The sequence below is a fragment of the Pagrus major genome, chromosome 18, assembly GCF_040436345.1.
Source record: "Pagrus major chromosome 18, Pma_NU_1.0".
Classification (NCBI taxonomy): Eukaryota; Metazoa; Chordata; class Actinopteri; order Spariformes; family Sparidae; genus Pagrus; species Pagrus major.
The window spans coordinates 13,207,351-13,215,037 of NC_133232.1; positions in this window are offsets into that span (position 1 = coordinate 13,207,351).

Sequence of the window (7,687 nt, forward strand, 5' to 3'; positions counted from 1 at the left end):
AGAATCAATGAAACATCATCAGTGTACTAAAGATCTTTGCCATAGAATGATTGAATGGATGGTTGGTAGTCCTTTTTTTCTATCAAAGCTTATTTTAAGGGTCGAATTGTCAAATTTTTTCAATGATAAAATCGTTTTAAATTGCCATTTAATTGACAAAACATCACATAGCTTTTAGTCACCACCTCTACCAGTGTTTAGCCTCTACTACTCACTTAGCATTATGAGACCTGAGGGTTTTATATAGTATATATGCTATTTGTTTGTTTATGTTATATTCAATAACAGTGCTATGTTGTGCAGCTGAGCAGAATATACAGTAGTTGTCAATCACAAAGATATCAGTTTCAATATATTATTTGGCCCTCAGATATGTACACTCCTCCTGCAACACATTTGTAGAATATGAGTGACTGAACACAAGACAAAATTTATTTTGGATTAATAATGTTTCATGTAGCAACTGTCATGCATCAGTTGTCACAGAGAGTCTCCATCTGCATAAACAAAATACCCCTGCCAATTAGATAGACAACTGGCATTTCTCCCTGCAGCTATCACTGTGAACCCACACTCCCTCCAAAAACAGAAAATATTCGAATTTCTCCACAATATGAAGTTTCTCTTGCATCACAGGCCTATGAAATATAAAATATCTTGAAAGAAATCCTTTCCATAAACAGTGTCAAAATGTATTTTCTTCATAGATAAACTACATATGTACGTTGTTGTCTTCTTGACATGTGTCAGAGTCATTATTGATACTATTAAGATGGAATTAATTATTTTCTTTGCTCTAACTTCTATGAAGATGAATAGCATAGGGCTGTATTAAATGCAATTAATTCCCACCCCATGAGGCTTTTAGCTTTAACCTGCTGCAAGTATAACTCACTTTGAGAACAATATTGTTCTCCCACAGACCAATTCTAGCATCATAAATGTTTAAGGGAGTGGAAAATGAACCAATTTACAGTTCTGTTGCCTGTACAAAGCTTATATGTGTAGGTAGGTGAGTGGCCAAGGTGGCAGAGAGGGAAGAGATGTGGTCGGAATTTTAAGTGACACAAAGGGATACAGAGTATACAGTGTACAGGGTCACACTGGCCTTATAAAAATCCTAGCACAAGCTGAGGACTGACACCTTCTGCTGTTATCCATTTTAAAGTAATCATTAACCTACCTTTGGAGGTTGATATCAGTGTCTGAACATCGAGTGAAGATATTAAGTAGTAGCAGTTACATAGGCAGTGCTACAGCGGGACACGTGGGCTAATGTGTGGCCAATGAAAAAAATAACAGCACACACTGCTCCAATACTCAAGCAATATATTGGGTGCACAGTAATGGAAAGAGTTGATATAGCTTTCAGTAAGTTTCCTTGGTAATGCCTTAGATTACAGCCCGCAATTTATAGTGCAAGTATTCCAGAGTTACATTGTAATCTTTGTCCTAACTTTGTATCTGTACAGTACGTACCAATAAAAATATGTAGTGACTGGGGAACAAGATATGAAAATGAGGGACTAACAATTTACAAAGAATTTATCCAGCTTATTCTTAGGGCCGTTGCCGTAGATACAATTATGAGTGGGACTTCCGGTGGGATAGCGGAAGTCGTGGTAAACTAGTCGCGGTAAGACTGAACTCAGGGCCGCCCCTGGCCAAATTGGGGCCCTAAGCAGAATTTTATTTTGAGCCCCCCCCCCCCCCCATTACAAAATGACTGTATCATGAAAGGCCATTAAGGTTTACAACCTTTATTAGTAGGAACAAATCAAATGAACAGTCTCTTTCAACAATGGAACAAGCCTTTTACAGATGCAGGCTGCTTCAGTAGACATGGTGCTTGATGGCCCTTGTGACGTACTGGGCGCTGGCTCCGTGTCACCCTTAGTAACAAACTTAAGCATTGACCCTGTTATGACAAGAAATCCATCATACAAGCAGATTATTAAGATTTGTTTTGGTCTTAATGGTAAATTACACAATGAAATTAATGTAAACACTAGCCTCACAAAGATTAAAATTAATGCAAATAATAATTATATTCATTATGATTTGATTTTATTATACTATTTTAATCCCACAAGGCGGCGCCCAATGAGCATTGTTAGGGGTCGGTGCCTTGCTCAAGGGTACCTCGGCAATGCCCAGGATGTGAACTAGTATTCTCCATTACTAGTTCACATCATACTTTTTTTTTGTCCGAGCGGGACTTGAACCGGCCACATCTGAGCCCCCAAGCCAAGTCCCTACGGACTGAGCTATTGCCGCTATTTGATACCTCTATATTTAAATATTTTTATATACTTATTTTTACATTTTGTACTTAGGTTCTATATTCCTATACTGCTGTTTGCTGCTGCAACGCTTTAAATTTCTCCATTGTGGGTCAAATAAAGGATTATCTTAAATTCACCAAGAGATGGCGACATTTTACCTCCATAAAAATAGCCCAAAACTTCTATTGATAGCATAGATTGATAGGCTATAAACCTGAGCCAACATACGACCACCAACTGGTCAATTAACCACTCCTTTTTCAACAGAGGTGAATGTATATGCAGTTAACAAGACATTCAATAAATGATAATCAGGGCTGCTGGAAAATTTAATCTCCAGTCCAGAATTATCCTCTCTTCTGTCTCATGATTAGCAGGCTAGCAGCTGGGGTGTTCCTCCTCTTGTTTTGACTTTGTCTTTCTTTTGCTTTCTCCCGATTCATATTGCCGTTTGGAGGCCATCTCTCCACCTGCATCCAACTGCCTGTCGGCGCATCTGACCGCTGATTGGTCAGATGCTGCGTGCTGTCAATCATTGCGCCAACGTGTGCGGTGTCAGATTACTCTTTTTTTTTTTTCTCTCCTGCCTCGGGCTGACTTGGTGCTCTACGCGCGCCTCACGGCAGCGATGCGCATCCTTTGCGCATTTGCAGAGAATGTGTCCCCTTGCGCAAAATGGGGCCCCCCATGGATCGTGGGGCCCTACGCACAGCGCGTGTTCTGCGTGTAGGGAGGGGCGGCGCTGACTGAACTAGTCTTAAATCAGTGGATAACTCTTAACAGTGTTGTTTTTCTAAAATAACGTTGCAATTAGCATACATCTATGATTTGTGTACTGGCTTTTTATAAAAACGTAAATATTTTTTTTCTTTAAATGTCCCTGCGGAGTTCGTGGCTGTACAAATAACCAAACAAAGCTAAATTTGTGGCTCGACCAACAGTGTTTTGAACATTCCCAAAGCACAAAAAGGGATTGTTCCTGTATTCAGCGTTACCGTTTCCATCGTCTACCTACAAACAAAGAAACTAAAAGAGCATGGCTGAAAAACCTGAAATTGAAGAGACCACTGAAAAGTTTGTATGTGTGCTCATTTCATTTCGTGGACAAAAAGCCAACAGAGGAAAAAACCTGCATCCTTCTCTGTGGCTTGGCTACGAAAGACCACCAGAGAAGAAAAGCGGGTCCTGAAAAGGAGTGACAGCAGTGTCAGGAGACAATCAGGTATGAATTCAGGTGTACAGGAAATAGAGAGGCCTGGTGATGTGGGACTTGAAGCCTCTGACCACGTTCTATGTCGGCCTTAAGGTACATAGGGTTGTCACCCGCCTCCTTCAGCAAAACGTGACCTACTTATTGCTGTGTAGGTACTGATATGCCTTGAAACTTTTTAAATTATTCATAGCATTGCTGTTGGTTGCAACGGAGTCAATGAAATAGCTAAATATACTAGTGTATGTTATATTTGGCCACTTTTTTGGGTCGTCCTCCCATCCCTGGAAAGTGGAAGGCAGTGGTATGACAATGTCATCCCCAATTTAGATGTGATAGGTGGTGTTCTCACGTTTCGTCTTCTGATCATGTCAAAAAGGAGGATTAGCATTAGCCATTACCATGGTTTGGGCGGCAGCCGTTACCCCGGTTTGGGTGGCAGATAATTCATACAAGGGATCATTGGGGCTAGGAATAAGTTGGATACTGTAATTATTTTCAAACTACTGGTTACCTACTCTATTATTACAGGGTATGTATGATGATACATACCCTGTAATAATCTAAACGTTTGAGATTAATTTACATACATTTTATACTCTTATTTTTTAACTACTGGGTACCTATTCTGTTATCTGGACATTTAAGGGAAGATGGAGTGAGGACTTCTGCTGTGATACTACATAGAAGGTTTTCTAGTGGACCCAAAAAGCGGACACACAAACAGGGAGTAGATTAAAGGTGAATTTATTGAACACGATGAACAATAGGCAGGTAGAGGTAGGTGGCTCCACTGGAGGAGGAGGAGGGAACTCACAGTTTAGCAGGCCGTATTCTCAGTTCAAGGAGTGCAGAGTGGCAGAGGTGCTGGCGGCTGGGTGGTGTTTGGCTAAGGAGCTGATCCTGGAGTTGTCCATCAATAAGGAAGCAGAGAAAAAGGCAAAGTTAGATTGTAGGCAAACACTAACTGGAGAACTAGAGACACTAGAAAACACTGGAATCGCGGAGTAGACCATATACCAACTAGAGCTGACGAAATAATCTTGCAGCGTGCAGAGAGGAGACCAGGGTATATATGATTACTCCAATGTGCTGCAGGTGTGTGAATCGGTAAAAGCTCTGGCCAGTAGAAAACCATGCCCAGCCTCTCCCAGCACCCCTGAAACACAAAGCACACACAACCACAACAAAACAGGCCACAACAAAGTCCAAAATATGACATTCTGCATCACTAATTAGCCTATGTGATTTTATGTCAAACAAGCAACCTAAATTAAACTCCTGGTACTTCAATTAACTAGTGGGTACATACAGATGTCCAGAGTACACTGTATTGTCATGGATCACTAAGTACTCATATTTGTGTGTACCTTATTGTTAAGTGTTGCCACCGGTTCCTGTGCTATTATTGCACATTATTGAGTACAGAATGACCATAACATAAATGACCACATTCTTGAATAACTGGTAACTGTGCTAAACTCTGCTTTTACAGCCCACATACCCTGTAGTTACCATATTACCCATATTACTAAATGTAACAAGGGGGAGTTACTTGCTCTTGCTCTGTTACTACAGAGAACAATATGAGAACATTTTTTTTAGATTGTACTTGCCTGAAAACATGGAGAACAGACGATTATATTAACCATACATGAAAGTAGTGATTCATATCTCGTGTTGTGTCTTCTGCTATATTTGTCTTCAATTCCTGGAATGAAGAGAGGCCGTGCACAGAGGTGTAACAAGGTAAGCTTGTACCTACAGGAGCTGTACTGCTGGCCGATCACATTTGCCAGGAAAAAGACTTTCAAATGACTTCAAAATTGTCAACATGTGGTTACACTGAAACATGAGTGACATACATGAGCGTCCAGTAATAAAGTTTGCTGAAGTGAAACAGTCTAAAGTTGCTAACAGTATCCATGACAATACAGTGTCCCCTGGACATTAATTGCACCGTAAATAGTACTGTAAAGTACCCAAAGTTTAATTTAGTTTGCTTGTGTGACATAAAATCACAAAGGCTATTTAGTGATGCAAAAAGTCATCACTCCATCTTCCCTGAAATGTCCCAAATGCTCAGATTATTGCTCAGTAGTAGGTCATACAGACCCTGTAATAACAGAGTAGGTACCCAAAAATAATTACAGCATAAATTCTTAAATCCCAAATTGTTACGCAGAGCCTGATAAGCTAATCATTTGAATAAGGTGTGTCGGGCGTGGGAACATTAAAAACATGCAGGGCAGGGGTCCTTTACTTGTCTTAGTTGGATAGTTTATTGACTTAAATATCACAATGCAAATATATAACTTTACTTGATCAAATAAAAATATTATTTCATATAGTACAATCCTGTCAGCACATAAAAAAAAACATTCATCAACATGGTCACTTTCTAACAAGTATGCATCATAACTACGACTCTTATCTGTGCCTGGATACACCGAACTAAGATAATTTGAGCCAAATCTTACCCAGATCTTACGATTCTGAGGCCATACAGAAATAGAACATTTTCTATTCTGTACCAGTGTCATGTGAACCGGCATTGTTCATGTGATCTTCAACGATTCAATTCACTACTCGTGCGAAAGGAGGAACCTTGTAAACCTAATTCTCCAGTTATCCTCAATAAAAGTTCCACTATTTGTGTACAGCTTATGAATAGTTAGTTCAAGGTTAGTTCACAATATGTCTTGAATTTGCTTCCCTCCTTTTTTGCTCGAACCTTTTGAATCATTTAGTCTCAGACAGTTCTGATCCAATTGTTAACTTCCATCATTTGTAAAACCTTAAAGTTCATGACACGATACTTCTATCTAGTAAATTCAAGTGCATAACCCAACAGATCATGATGCATGTCAAGCTGATGCTTCATTTTACATGGAAACTTGACCTATTTTTCTCTGCTGAATGCCTGCACTGATGCAAGCCCTGCCTCTGAGAGACAGGTCAAGGTGTGTGTGGAGATCTCACTCCAGGCAGAGCTTTCACACCAGCCTTGAAAGGTTCAATGGATTTTGCAGATATTTTAAGCCTGATATTCATATGAAATAACAGAAGGGATGACAGCTTCAAAAACGTATATTTTTTTTGTTACAAAAATCACATTTTGTCTCTTATGTGTAGTGATATTTATTCATTTAGACTTTAGACTAATTTTTGTTTGAGGAAGATGGAAGAATCTTTATTTATTCACATATCATACAATGTACAACATAGTGAAACTTTTACCCTGGATTTTACCCATCCCAAGGTAGCAGTGGGCTGTGGTCGCGCCCAGGGACCAATTCCAGATCTTAGCCAGTGCCTCTGGTCAAGGGCACTGACTGGAAAATTAATCAAGTGTGCACGTTTTGATGGTGGGGGAAACTGGACTACCTGGGTGGGTGACAAATACCCCCTGCCGACCCTAAAGTTTTGGGCACTGCCATGTGGAATGTAGAAATGTGCCCTTATGTAAGCTGCATTTAAAACAAAGGGGGGATATGTTGGAGTTGTATTTGAGCAGCTTACATGTAATAAAGTAGAGGTAACACCGTCTTTGCACAATTAACCCCACAGTTCCTCAGCATGCACAACTGTTCCACAGGTGTCAAAGTAAATAAATTCCTTTGTAAATGACTCTAATGTGAGGTTGTCATGGTCCTGTCATTTTGTTCATTGTATGTGTGTTTGTGTGTTTTCCAGGTTTTTGTGGTGTCTTGCCCTTTTTCCCTCCTGTTTTCTTGTGCTACTCACCAGCCTAATTTTCCCTCCACACGTGTCTTGTATCTGTTTAATTAGCACAGCCCTGTTACCAGAGTTCTTCCCCAGTCTGCCTAAATTATTGTGGTAATTTGGGGGTAATTTAAAAGAAATTTCAAATACATTGCTTTGTAATTAGCACATACTGTACCAACTGTAAAATGAAGTGTTACCATACACCGATCAGTCACAACATTATAAGAGGTGAAGTGATTAACATTAACATACCTTCTGGCAATGGAACTCTCCGATGGCAGTACTCCCCTAGTAGGACAATGTGCAGTGCAAAGACTGCTCAGGAATGGCCCAACAAATGTGACAAGCAGCCGAAGGCATTGACCTGGCCCACAAATTCCCAAGATCCCAATCTGACAAGCATCTGTGGGATGAGTCCGATCCATGGAGACCCGACACCCCAAGCCATAGAAACCAAAGGATC